General features: G+C 34.9%; 1 protein-coding gene across 1 annotated transcript in view; it reads right to left on the bottom strand.

The window, feature by feature from the left end:
* The window catches only part of LRRN3 (leucine rich repeat neuronal 3), a 99,273-nt gene extending 85,351 nt beyond the window's left edge, over positions 1-13,922 (bottom strand). The window contains exon 1 of the mRNA XM_063446886.1: positions 13,587-13,922. The gene's annotated coding sequence lies outside the window, so the exon portion shown is untranslated. The remainder of the gene's footprint in view (positions 1-13,586) is intronic.
* Between the last annotated feature and the right edge of the window lie 922 nt (positions 13,923-14,844).

The raw sequence follows: 14,844 nt of genomic DNA on the forward strand, positions 1-14,844 counted from the left end.
AGAAACCGTCCAGGGAGGTGGGAATTACTGCATTCAGATCTGGTAAAAATAATAAATTAGATAATTTTTCAGAGGAAAACTTATGTTTGGTACTAAAAGGGAAGATGACTGATGAAATTGATTGAAGAAATAAGAACAAGGAATCTGAAATTACAACTAGCTTTGAGCTTAATGTATATATCTTTTTTTACAGAATTACAGAGAAGTCGAAAGCGTAGCATTTCAAAAAATGTGCTGCATGGCAAATAATAAATCAGATGATGGTCCTACCTTCCTACCCTCCAACTTTGCTTCCCGTCAATGTATACAATCATAATGGGTAAATAGGTATATTTTTCTATTTCTCAGGTTGAGGATGATTTTTGACATTCCTTGCTTGGGGTCAAATTATTTTGATCAGGAAGAAGCTGGTCCAGATAGTAAATGTAAGGAAAGTTTTGAATGCTTCCTAATTTTATAAGTGGGCAATTTAGGGACATCAGTGTCACGTATTATTCCGCTTATAAAAATGTGATTAATGGAATTTACTCTTCAGACAGGAAAAGTTGTGCCGAACAACATTAATGTCCTGACAGGAAAGGTTGTGCCGAGCAGCAATCAAATCCACAGCAGGTTTTTTGCAGAGCAGCAATTATGCAAATTGGAACCTGGTAACTGCCTTTGGGGTCAAAGGCCAGTTACACCCTATCAGATCCAGAGGAGGGGTATTTAGGTCCAGTTCTCATCCTGCTCAGTGCCCTGTCGTGGTTTCCCTTGTGGTTGTCCGAGAGCGCGTTATTTATTCTGGTATTTCTGGTTATTTGACTTTGGCATTGTTTTTGACTTCCCTGTTTTCTGGCATTCTGTATCCCTTGACCTCGGCTATTCCTGACTATTTTTGGTACATTAGTGCGGCCACTCTAGGGTCCGGTATATGTTACCTATCAAAGGATGTTACACAATTCTACGTGCTGGATCATACGGTAATCCTGACAGTCAGTGATTATTTAGACAAAATCTGGATATTGCACATGATGTTATGACTTGAAATGCTGTAAGGGTATTAAAGACGAGACAGAAGGACAGCTTAGGCATGCTGTGCAGTATAGATAAGCAATTACATAGATGGTTTGTGAATTTGAGGTATATCTGCAAATACTGATCTCTAGAAATAGGTTGTTTTGAGAAATCGTGAAATAAAGATTTTGATGGAGAATTCAATTAACATATTCATTTACAACGAGAAACAATTGGAAATTGGCATAAAATATCTGCATAAAAGAACTCAATGTAGAATCTGCTGCAACGTGATTGCAATCTGTTACAGTTGGCATAACAGTTCTGTGTATGAGTTCCTTTATGTGTTACATACCACTTGCTATACCAAACGGCTTCACTAATGAGAACTTTAGGAATTGTTCATAATATTAATTAGACAGCTAATGAGCACAAAATCCAATTATATTCATAGAGTTTTCCTTACTTTGCTCCAGATTCAGATACATTATGTACCCAATATTTTGAACTGATTCAAGATAAGCAATAGCTATGTTTTTAGATATGCAGCAATCTATTTTGTCTCAAAATTAATCACAAACTCTAAAAACATCAATGTTAGTAAATTATATTATATAATAAAAAACATATTTTGTGAGTAAATCTGAACATTTACTTTGTTAACATCTTTCCTTTTACAATGAATTACCTGTGTGTGGGTGTTGAATGGTTCCAATAATTTGAATATATAAATAGTGTGCATAGTTAATATTTACTTTTAAGTAAATACAATTGGTTGAAGCTGTTTGGCTCTGGAACTGTTAGAAGGGAAAATGTGGGATAAAGAATTAATTAGTTATGCAGTTTCTCTCCCCCCCCCCCTCCCCCCACACATGGTATTGAACCAATTCATCTAAAATAATCATGTAATTTTTTGAAAACCAAATGTTTCAAAATGTTTTACAGTCACATGTTTTTTCATTAAAATTTGAATTTAGTGAATTATTAGTATTACGCTAACAAGCCGAACTAAAAACATTGCTCACTTGTCTATTTTGGCCAGAAATGTCCTACAACAGTTCACATTTTAGCAAAAAAAAAACCTTGCAAAGCACATGTATAAAGCTTCGATAAATAAATCCAATGTAGCCAAAATCTCTACAGCAAATAAATCACATTTAAGTGCAATTGCTTTCCCTTTTACAAAAAAGCCATATTTGTTCCGAAATGTTATTTTTATATTTAAAGTCACTGAATCGAATGTCGTAATACGCACATTCAAGTATCGTTGCTTTTATAAAAAATGTGACACTCTTTTTGCCATCGTTCTTTTTGACATACAGACTGGCAAACTTACAAAAGCAAGTCCCTTGAGGGCAGTCCGACTAGTTTATTGTGCCATTTTCAGGACAATACCGGTACTGACAGCTCTTGTAAAGCAATGTTAAACAGGCAGATCTCTTAGATACCTGTTTATGCAAAAATGTATATGTGAATTAATTACAAAGAATGAATTGGTGCATTATTTATCACTTGCCATAAGAGTACTTAAGATTCATAAGCTATGGTAAGCAAGAGAAATAATATGTTGCTTCCAGGAACAGTTTCAATTTGTCCAATTATTCCTTTATAACTTTAGACACTATATAAATAAAAAGGACTGATGTGTAGGGCATCGAACGGAATACCAAATATTTATTTTCGAACAGCAATATTATACTATATTATTCTTTCCTCTTTTCCAACAGAGCTATAGTTTCTTTCAGCCTTCCTTAACTACTGCACAAAAAAAGATCAAACTGATTTTATATTACAGATGTATGGATCTATTTCAACATAAATACTGAGATGATTTGGTATGGTCCTTGATTTTTTTTTTGTTTTGCATGCAAATCTTATATGAAACCTCAAAACAAGCTTTGATACACTGAAATAAAATGGAATGCCCTGATAATTCCCCTTTGAACAAAAGCTATGACTAGTATATTCATTATATATGTCCCTTATTACTTTGTATTAGTTTAAATATTGAACTTGTTTCACTTTTTAAATCTCTCAATGTAATATCCACCATGCAGACAATGGCTAATACTAAGTCAATACTGGACTAAATTAATTAATAGATTATATTTTTTTATTTATTACATAACATCCAACCCTCAACAACACATCTTTTTAAATTCAGTTTCTTAACCAGATCTGCCCCCTGCTTTTTTACATGTAGACATGTCAGAATGATTTACCTTGTTCGTGTTGGTACACCTAAAAGCCTGCCTGGGGCGCGCTCAGCCTTTTCTCTTAGATCCCATAAGCTTTCAAGCTAACTAGCAGACATATGATTCGTGAGAATTTGAAAATAAAACATTACATGCTCATATTCAGTTTTCCATTTTCAATCATTTTTCCGCTAAACAAAAACAAATCAATAAATAAAAATTTTAAATATTAAAGGGACCCTGCCACTTCCTAGAACTTTTAATAATGTGCTCACTTATCCCTAAAATTAACAAATGTGTATTTTTAAGGTGTGCACAATAAAATTAAATGCAGAAGTCCAATTCTCTATATCCTTCAACTGAGCACCACTACCTTAGCTCCCTGTCAATCAACATAGAGAGAGAGTGCAGAGAAAATGAGTAATAAAAGATGCATTGTCTTTATTTGCTATGTTTGCCCTGGCTTTGCCTTGTCTGAACTGGGTTACGATGTCAATTTTCAAGTATTTAATACAAATTTAAAAGTAAATGGATCACGTAATTAACACAAATTATAGATGATTTTTAATATTTTATTTGTAGGTGTAAATTAAAGAGAGGAACAGTTCCCCTTAAATATGTCCATATCACATTTTCATTTTTGTCTCTAGGGTAATCTCAGGCTTATTCACTAATGCAGCCATAGGCAACCTTCGGCACTCCAGATATTTTGGACTAGACCTCCTGTGATGCTTTGCCAACATTATGGGTGTAAGGGTATTATGGGGGATGTAGTCCATGACATCTGGGGTGCCAAAGGTTGCCCACCCCTGCACTAACGTCTGAATTGTAGCAAATCAACATCTGAATGGCAACATTTAGACAGACGTAGTCAAATTGTGACTATCTATTTTTCCTGTTGCTAAAAACTCTTTTCACTTGTAGTCTAATGAAAAAACAATGGCTGAATTATTTATTTAGAGCAATTTACTTATGAAGATAAGCATCTGCTTTTACTGTTATCACACTTTGATTACATCTGAGCTTTAAGAGTATTAGAACTTAAAATGTAATCAGTAATGGGGCTGCTATGCAAAGTGACATGTTGTGTTCAAGTCATCGAAATGATTTAAAAGTGTGCTGTTAAATGCTTTTGATCACATTGCTGTTTTTGGATATTTCGCTGCTTTGATTTTTTTGCTATTTTACTTTGACATTCTGTACACATACAAAATCATTGCACAAGAAAGAAACCAGAATCCAATTCTGAACCCTGGCCTGTGTCGTTAGAGAGCGACAGTATTAAATGGAACTCTTTAGAAGGAAACATGATGACTCCTGATTTGAAGGTCTCAGATTGACCTTTAAAACTGTACCTTTGACCTTAAAGGGTAAAAAGATTTAAAAAGGACCAGATTCTTCTGATAAAATGGCAAGACATCCAGTATGGTGTTTTTTGTTTTTTTTTAGCTCCCTGACAACTGAAATGGACCCATTTTAATTGGAAATATATTTTTTTCTTTTTGTATGAGTAACATAAAAAATTCAATGTCAACCAATTAGAATTTGAAGTGATTTTCAATTTCTAAAAAGAGAATGAGATTTAACAAGTGAGCTGTTTTTTTCACTGTTCTGTTGCTAGGCTGTTAATCGCAGTAATTTTATAACAGGACATAATCTGGGGCGCAATTTCTCTTTTGAAAGCTGACTGTTTTATTTGGCACATTAACATATATTCTAAGTGAGTAAGTGACCGATGGATAACAGATAAAACAATACTGCCGTATTTCAGGACATACTTGGATGCTGAAACAAGCTAAATTTACCTTTCACATATAAATAATCTTATAATAAAATTTTTAAGCATTTTGGAACATCTGGACACGCATTTAATAGTTTCATGGTTTAATTCTATTTTGTAAATTGTAGTTTGTGATATTCATTTCACCTATTTTAGCCATGCTGAATAGCTATTTTATGCAATGATCAATGAACATATAGGACCATCTAGCATAGTAATATTTACAAGAGCACAGTCCTTGGCATTACTGTAACAAATGAATACTCCAGTATTTCATATCAAAAGGGGCACTTTCTACAGCTCAGTAGTGATTGTAGTGTTAATGGTGTTGAGAAGTATGTAACATCGAATATGGATATGGGGAATATGCCCCAGTTGAAATAAGGAAAAGTGGCATATTAGGAATATTTATTAATAATGTGTCGATATTAAAAAATACTTACTTTTGCATGGGCCCACTGGATTTCAATGGTCTTAAGTGCTGTTGGCCTAATTCCCCAAATCCATAAATTGAAGAACACGATCCACACGATCCGCACTCACAAGATAAATAGACCATTTAATAAAAAGCGTTCCTTGCTGTGCTTGTTCATTGAACAAAATATATTACATGGAATGATCTGACTAAAAAATGCAGCAAAGATATACCAAATGCATAAAAGCTTCTTGCATCAGGTTGAAGGGCAAAAAAAAAAAAAAATCTTAGAAAAACACTGAACGCGTTTCGCGTCCGGCTGAAGATGCTTAATCAACATAAAAAAACTTAACAACCAGATTCTAAAAAGGCAAGGTGAGGGTGGATACTTTCTCCCTGCCAAATTGACAGGGAAATAAATAGTACCTTTTCATTGTTCCTGTTCCAGGGAATAAAAGACAAATTCACCTTTAATGAAGACAAGTGGAACACTGCCACTTTAACTAAATTGAAAGTGTTCCCATAACCAGGTTAAGTGCACGTAAATATTATCCTTAAGTGCCTGGAGATTTAAAATACTCCTTTTTAATTTAACCTAATAACAACACCACCAATATTATTGCAAAGAATTGCACTGTTGCTATTAAAAGTTGGAATATTTGACCACGTGATACATTCATGATAAAGCATATCCCATTTTAAATTTTAACCTTCGCATGGTCAACCTCCGCACTTACAGTAAACTCTCTCCCTCTGAAATCCCAAAAAACTGTCCAAAATGCACATAACCATAATTATTAAAATGCCAAAGTGCTATTCAAAATATCTACAGTTGTGCCTAAACCCCCCCACAAAAAAAAAGCTGGGGTAATAAATTAATAATTAACAACTTCAGATTAACTCATATGTTGCCAGACAACACTAATTGAAAAACGGGGCAAAATAAACCCAGTAGTGCCCAACTACAAGATCTTAAAGTGTTAAACCTAAAAGAGTGCACTGCAAAATTGTATGAGTTTAATCCTAAAGTAACCAAATAAATGTTACAATGAATCATTGAAAAGAATAAAGTTACTTGTCACAAAAAATAGTTGCATTTAACTTAAAGGGACACTATAGTCAGCAGAACAACTGCAGCTTAATGTAGTTGCTGTGGTGTGTATATCAGTGTTCCTCAACTGTCTCCTCAAGGCACACCTAACAGTCCAGGATTTAGGGAGTACCCGGGTGTGTCTAAGATGTTTAGAAAAAGAAGGGAAAAAAAAACACCTTGTGGTGTTTTTTTTTTTTTTTTTTAAACACCTTAGGCACACCCGGTAATCCCTAAATCCTGGACTGTTAGGTGTGCCTTAAAGAGAGGGTTAAGGAACACTGGTGTATAGTATATCCCTGTACACTTCTAAATGTAAAAACTGCCTTTTCAAATAAAATGCAGTGTTTACATTACTGCCTGGTAACACCTTTAGTGCCAGTCATTCAGACAGCTTTCCTGGATCAGTCCGACGCCATGTGCAACGTTGACATTCAACGTCTCCATGCTCTGCATGGAGGCACTGAACATTCCTCACAGAAATGCATTCATTAAATGAATCTCTATGAGAAGATGCTGATTGGCCAATGCAATTGCCTGGCAATAGCCTTTCAATGCTTGCCTGTGGGAAAGGATTGGATTGGCTCAGATAATCAAAATTGATTATCTCAGCCAAGGAGGCGGAGCAAGGGAGAGTCCAGCCGTTACTCCACTAACATGGGAAACAGGCCCCTAAACATGACTTTTACAACTAAGGTGTCAGGAATATGTTTAAATTCCTCACACTATAATGTTCATTTACGTCATAGGACTGTTTAATCCACCCAGTATCCATGTCTCCAAATTATGTCCTAGTTCAACTATGAGAGTTTATAAAATGTGTAGATACTTCTTAGGACATAGGTATTCTAATAACAGGCAGTCCTCACTAACCGACTGGGTTCTGGTCTTACGACTCAGTCGTAAAACGAATTGATCGGTAAGTGAGCTAGCGAGCATGTGCAAGAGAGCAGGTCTACGTTTGGGGGAAACTTCTCGGAACATAGTTTAGCTCACTAGCGCAGGGAAACTCTGAAATCTATGTACAGGGAAAATTCACTGAACATAGACCAGCTCTCTAACGTAGGGCATCCCTCAAATCCCCATGCTAGAGAGCTGGTTGTCAGTGAGACCAGTCATAAAACAGGTAGATCGTAAAACAAAGACCACCTGTAATCTAAAAAACAAAAAAGGGTTTAGATTAATTAATAAATTATGTAATTTCAAACTTTCTCCCAGTAATAGAGGAAGTAAAAGTTATTTTATTATACCTGTCTACATATTGGCAACAACTACATCTATTGGCTCCACATTTGTACATACCTGTGCAGCTAGGCCAAGATCATTTAAGCTGCAAGTCCCCTAGCACTACTTCTAAATTCCGACCTACATACCTCTCTGTAGAAATTGACCATCTTAAGAATGGGGAGGTGTTTACATCCAATATTTACCACTGAATTGAACTGATCACTATATTTAGTGCAGAAGATAGGGAGTTTAAGTTCTTTCACCTATGCCCCATTTTCCATTGGGAATATTTTTTTTTCCATCTATTACTTTTTCGATTGGAAAATGCTTAAAAAAATGTCAGCATCCACATACATAATGCAAAAATATACATCTAAATTTAGCCACCCAAGTATGGATAGATTCTTACAGATATTATTATATCAGATAGAGTGGGTGCTGGGCGGGTCCTTTTTTATCAAACCACTCGAAATTGGTAAGGAAATAAAATGGAGTAAGGTGTCCATAGACTCATAACACAATAGCCAATGCTCTGTGCATTTCAGGGCAATGGGACCGTATTGCCATGGATAATGCATGTATGCAGTATGAATTCTCCATTGTCCATGGAGCTGAGGAGGGTGCAGTATTCGGGTGCTGGGAGAGCCCCGTGTTTTGACAAAACATTTGGGAGCTTTGGATGGCACCCACAGACTATTTTTACCATATCCACTATAAAGAGTTGTAGTAGTTATGGAGATTACAATGCCCTTTAAATACATCCTTCTAACCAGTTTCTAACTTCACTTAAAATAAATATATCATATAGATGACAATATCCTTCAAATGCATGAAATATTATTGTGTAAGAAAATACTCGTTCATTCAAAAGAAAATGCTTTACATGGTATGCAGCTACTACAAGTGGCTTGTAATAGACTTGTTATTCTCAAAGAGTATAAATAATAAGTCAGGTTTGCAAACATATTATCTATATTACTGAGCTGCTGAATTCTTCAGAAAAAAATACATCTTAAAAGATATTCGCTTGAGATGTTTTTCAACATGGCCGCCACACTGGATGTGAGTGGATACATGTGAATCTACCCAAGCACATCTGCTCACAACTGCAGTCGCACAATAAGGAACACGTGAACACTTTGTGGGATGCTATTGTTAGAGGTCTGTGGTAGGTGGAGGCATATGTATCTGCTAAGTCAGCGGTATTTGTCATTTTTACCTCTCTTTTTATAGTTTACAAGCAAATGGCAATACAAATAAAAAAATACAAATACAAAAAAAGATTTAAAAGGGACACTATAAGTACCAGAAACAGTACAGTGCTCTAAAGCGGTCATGGTAACTTTTTGGGATCATAGTAACTTTTTCAGTTACCATGATCCCACAAAGATTTGAGAGGGTGAAATTTGTATATATTTTGTGTGATTTCCCTTTTTATGTTATTAATGGTTCATTGAGTTCCCAGGCACCAATAAAACGGTTTGCTAATGATTTAACACCTTATGTGTGGACCACCAGCTGCCAGTCAGCTCCTCCATTTAGAGATGGAAGTTCTACGCTCTGAGCAAGCCCACCTGGAACAACCAGCTCTCAATGGAGAAAATGGCTGAGCAAATTAGTAAACAGTTTGACTACTTATATTGTGAGAGCACCAGAGCACTATAGGCACCATAACAACTACATCATACTGTAGTGGTTGGGGTGCTTGAAGTGTTACTTGATGTATATGCTTACCAGTAGAGATAAAATTGTATTAACAATGAAGTAATTATTGTCTTTTATGCATGGTCGATATATTTAAAAAAACAAGTGCTAAACAATGTATTCACTAAAGCAGGAACTTAAATGGGCACTATAATCACCTAAACAACAACTTTAGCTTAATGAAATAGATTTGGTGTATAGATCATGCCTCTGAAGTTTCACTGCTCAATCCACTGCCATATAGGAGTTAAATTGTTTTTGTTTCTGCTTATGCAGCCCTAGCCACACCTCTCCTGGCTGTTGCTCACACAGCCTGCATTAAACCAGAAATGTTTCATTTTCAATCAGATATAACTTATCTTGAAAGTGTTTATCTTTTGTATTTTTAAACTGAACGTTAACCACCTACAGAAGACTTCTATAAGGTCTAGCAAGCTATTAATAGAGCAGGAGATAAGAGATTCTAAAATAAACAGAATTTGCAATAAAGGAAGTGCAAACATTAGATGACTTTTTACAGGAAGTGTTAAGGAAGGCTGTATAAGTCACATGCAGGTAGGTGTGACTAGGGCTGCATAAGCACAATGATTTAACTCTTAAATGGCAGAAAATTGGGCAGGAAGACTGCAGGGGTGTGATCTATACACCACAACTGTTTATTGAAGCTAAAGTTGTTTGGTGACTATGGAGTTCCTTTTATATGGAAATTCAAATGTTAAGTCAACCGAGCCAAGCTGGAAAATAACTGAAAATTATTATTTTCTCTAATTTATCTATAGTGACTTAAAATTCACAATGCACTTGTCAATTCTTCACAAATCTTAGGTTAATGGATAAAACAAATGGGTTTGAAATAGAGTGAATCACATTTTGAGCACAATAAAATTTTTACAACATAGTACATCTACTTGATGCATTATTTATTTTTTTAAATGTTTTCAAAACTGGTGGTAGAGAGTAAATATCTTAATATAATGTTCGAACAGATAATGCTAAAGCACACTTAAAATGTTATGGCATTTAATCCGTGAAAATTGTTAACACTTCCAGATGCTGACAAATTGTATTTACTTACATTACTACAATTTAGCTCTAAAATGTCTGAACAAACATTCAAATCCTCTGTCTCTTTGCTTTAGCAGAAACACTGCCAATTCCATTTTCACAACACTATTGCTAGAGAAGAATTGATCAACTCTATTTATATTTTAAAGCTACTTTATTTATATATTTATTTGTGCGACGTCACACATAAAATGAATGATTGCTCACTTCTGCCTGCAGTCATAAATCAAGACGCTTTAATTCAGTGTCACGGGAGTCTTGCTAATTCAGGGCAGGCCTGCAGTGATTGTTCTTGGTTACTGTATAAACCACTTCAAATTGTGTTTATATTTCCCATACATCATTTCTAGCCCATATTGGCAATATGATATATACAGGTGCTGTATGCATCACAGAAGCTCAACGCTATTGATATACTGCCAAAATCATGAGAAGCCCCTTCCCCAGGTGCCTTTTGCCTTTGCAAGAAACTGGAACTAGCTATGCAACATAGTTCTTATTTAGTATTCCATCCTCTCTGTGGCATACGTCCAGATTCTGATTAAATTGTGTCATCCAATCCCAACTCAATCAATAAACTAACATATATCACTTCCTTAGTTGCCTCATTCCAAAGTAGAGAGACACAAACGAGAGAAAATATTGTTTACCTGTGTGAATGTGTAAACAGCTTACTCAGTTTGTGTATCTTAGTGATGCTAACCTTTGCAAAGCTACATGTATTCAAACTATATAACCCATCATTCTCAGCTAACATGAATGCTGGCCAAGCATCCTGGTAATTGTAAGGCATACACATTTTGGGCTTTTAGGCTTAACAATCACTTGTAAACCAATGTTTTGAGATTTGATTTGTTGTTTGCGGAAGCATTTCATTCATTATATTAACCCCTTAAGGACACAACTTCTGTAATAAAAGGGAATCATGACGGATTATTTCCGTCATGTGTCCTTAAAGGGTTAAAAAGCACCTATGTATTCCACCCATTGTACCGCGCTACGACATTTGCTGGCACTATATAAATAACAAGATAATAATAATAATAATAATGTAGGGAGCTCCATTCAAAATGTGGGCGGTATAAGGGAGCAGTATACATATTGTTAACACGTCGAGTGGGAATTCAATATTTGTATAATTGTATTAAAAAAACAAGGAATATTTGATCTAAGTCAGCACTGAAAAAAATAATCAGTTTCTTGGCAACTGTTAGTGGTGTAATACTAGACCTCTAGATTGTTTTTTTTTTTTTGTATTTCTTCTATCCATGTGGTATATGGAAATATTTTCTTTTGATTTACTTAATAATTAAATCCCTTGAGTACCAAATGGGATACAATTTTCCTTCTTTTGTCATACATTACTAATAGGGTTAAACAAAAGAACGTGCCGACGGGGGTAGTGTTCCACTGTCGTTGAAAGGGTTAATTATTACACAGCTGAAGAGCCTGAGCTTAGGCAGAAGCAATGTACTACAAACTGCTACAGCATTATAGGATTAGCTGCAAATTTCATGCTTTGGCATATTATTAACTGCAAACATCAGGTGCATTGTTCAGTCCATACACACAGTATGCCATCACACACTGATGGATTTGGAGTAAAATTACTATGCGTGGGTGAGAATTCTCTTTTACATGTTTCATTACTTAGCAAGGTTAAGCTTTGAGTAATAATAACTTCTAATGGACAGCTATAGACACATGAGCATATGTAGGGTCACTCCGAATTTGGGAAGGAGATAAAAGGAATGGAATGGGCTAATGTAATATCATATGGCACAAAACAGCACAGGAAACCACATTTTGGACTTGTGGTTTGTGCTAGAAGTCACATAGTGCTAGTCAGTTGCCATCCTCATGGGTATTTAACTCCAAATTTAAAAAAAAAAAAAAAAAAAAAAACAAAGATATATCCATATACATTGTTTCGTTTCCCACTTCTAGGTATGTTTTCAGCTCTTAAATATTTATCATTTATTGTAGACATGGTTTCATGTCAGTGTTTGCCTTAAAGGAAAGCTCAATATGCAATTCAAGTAATCCTACCTCCAAGCATGCTGCATTTCCCAAGGGTGCCTTTGACTTTAAGGGTCTTGTGTTGTCTTTTTTTAACCCTTAACTGCTGGAGGGAATCTCAACATGTCCCATTAAAAGAAGAGACTGAATTACCAAACATTTGGACGAGATCAGTGATTCTTTCTAATTCTATCTCCACTAACAAATACATATGAATGCATACCTATTCAGATACATTGTTATATATATGTATATATATATATATATATATATATATATATATATATATATATATATATATATATATATATATATATATATATATATTATGTTATATTATATTATATATATATATATGTGTGTGTGTGTGTGTTTAAATATATAACACAAAGAGGCTCATTAAGATCTAATCATAACATTTGGTAATTCAGCCTCTTTTTTTAACGGGACGCCTTGACATATAGGTATAGAATTATAGTAGCAGTTTATTTTCAAGGCACTGGATGGTATCATTAAACATATCCTCCTAGTTCTATGTAACAGTGAGGCTGCTAATTGCTTAAGGAGATTAGAGCTTCTTTAGTTAATGTAAATCCATTTTTTCCCTTCTTCTATCTAGCATGCGTCAGTTCCAACTGCATTAGCAAACAGGCATTCACACTGTCTTTTCAGATGGGCAAGAGGATATGTTTTAAGGGAAGTCATTAACCACAATCCCTAAGATGTAGCCTGGCAGATATCCAATAACTGTGTGTGATATGCTCATTCAAGGTCCCTGATCTCTGCCTTTTTATACCGCTGAATACACTGACATTTTCAAAAGCCTTCCTATTTAATATGTCGCTTCATTGCTTACAGATTAGATATATATTTTAATTTGTTATGACATAGAAACACAGATTTTTTTTTTCTGTCCTCTTTTTTGAGTTCTTTAGAAGCTGGGCTATGATATAACACACACAGTTCTTTAGAACGTTGGTGTTTTTTGCTAAATGCAAAGCAGTTAAAGTGTGCAAACAAGAACATAATATGCAAAAAAAGACAACAGGAAAGAATGCAATAGAGTAGACTGTTAGAATTTCGAATTCAACTTACCTACTAAGCTTGCCTTCCTAGTGTCTTCTATAGAATATTGTACATTCCTTAGTTCTGGTTGCAATGTACGAAACACCAGGATGTGAAAAGATACACGTATAGTCCTTTTTTTGTTCTGTTTATGCATATATCCAACAGCATGAATGGGGCTGCTTGCCTGCTAAGATCCTTTATGTGTGCCAGTGCTTTGTCTCTCTCTGGCTGATGCTGACAATCCAATACAGAGACGTTGCTTGTGTAGCCTGTTTTTCCCCTCCTTTCTGTGGTGGTCCTGGTGGTTAGGGCTGCATCATTCACCCGATCAGTTGTCACACTGACATGGTACTGCCTGCTCAGCTATCATTAATAACTGAACACCCTCCGCTCCCCAGAGAGGAGCCAATAGCTTCAGAGTGCCAAGATACAGTACTCACAGCTGCACTAGCCTGGTTGGCTGAAACAACATGCCTATTATATGACATTGCTGGTTAGGTACAAATAAATGAAACTAGCAGTTTCCCCCCTATTGTTTTTACCTAAAGTGGTTGTTCTTGAGGGTGCTAATACACATTAATTTTCTTATATATATTTAATGTTATGCCTATATAAAATATTTTGGCATATTCTAAAAATAAATTAGCAGTTGTGATAATAAGAATATATGTTGCAATTGGTGCGATGATACTTTTAACAAAATTTTATGAGCATTAATTACTGCAGAAGAATTAAAATGATTGATTTTTTTTTTTTTCTTTTTTCAAATGAGATGATCGTACTGTGTTTACGGCGTATAGGATTTTAGGGTGTTTTTAAAAGGGAGTGAAACCTATGCAGTGAACTTGGTTAGAAAATAAAATCTATTCCTTAAAAAAACTAATTGTTAGAGCAGGCCTATTGCATGCATTGTGTTCTGTTTTTCTAATTGAGCCTGTGTTGTGTTGCAAAATAAATACTAAAAATAATAATAATAATCTATTTATCCAGAAAAGGAATATTTATATTTGATGATTTTTAAGTATTCTTGAATATTATTACCCAACTTAACTTTAATTGACCCCGGAAAAAGAAACGCTAAGCTAACTTGGTATATATCAACATTAATAAATGAGATTTCATTTTTTTTTTTAAATTATGTTTAATTTAAACTTCACAGTCTTGTGTTTAACATCTCCATCCAATCTAACCCCTTTTAATCTCTCACGTTTTTCACCCAACCTACCCTCGAATGATATGCTGTCTCGTCATATAGCCTATTCTTCCACTAGTCCCTGATCATGTT

Source organism: Pelobates fuscus, chromosome 3, assembly GCF_036172605.1.
Source record: "Pelobates fuscus isolate aPelFus1 chromosome 3, aPelFus1.pri, whole genome shotgun sequence".
In the NCBI taxonomy this organism is placed as follows: Eukaryota; Metazoa; Chordata; class Amphibia; order Anura; family Pelobatidae; genus Pelobates; species Pelobates fuscus.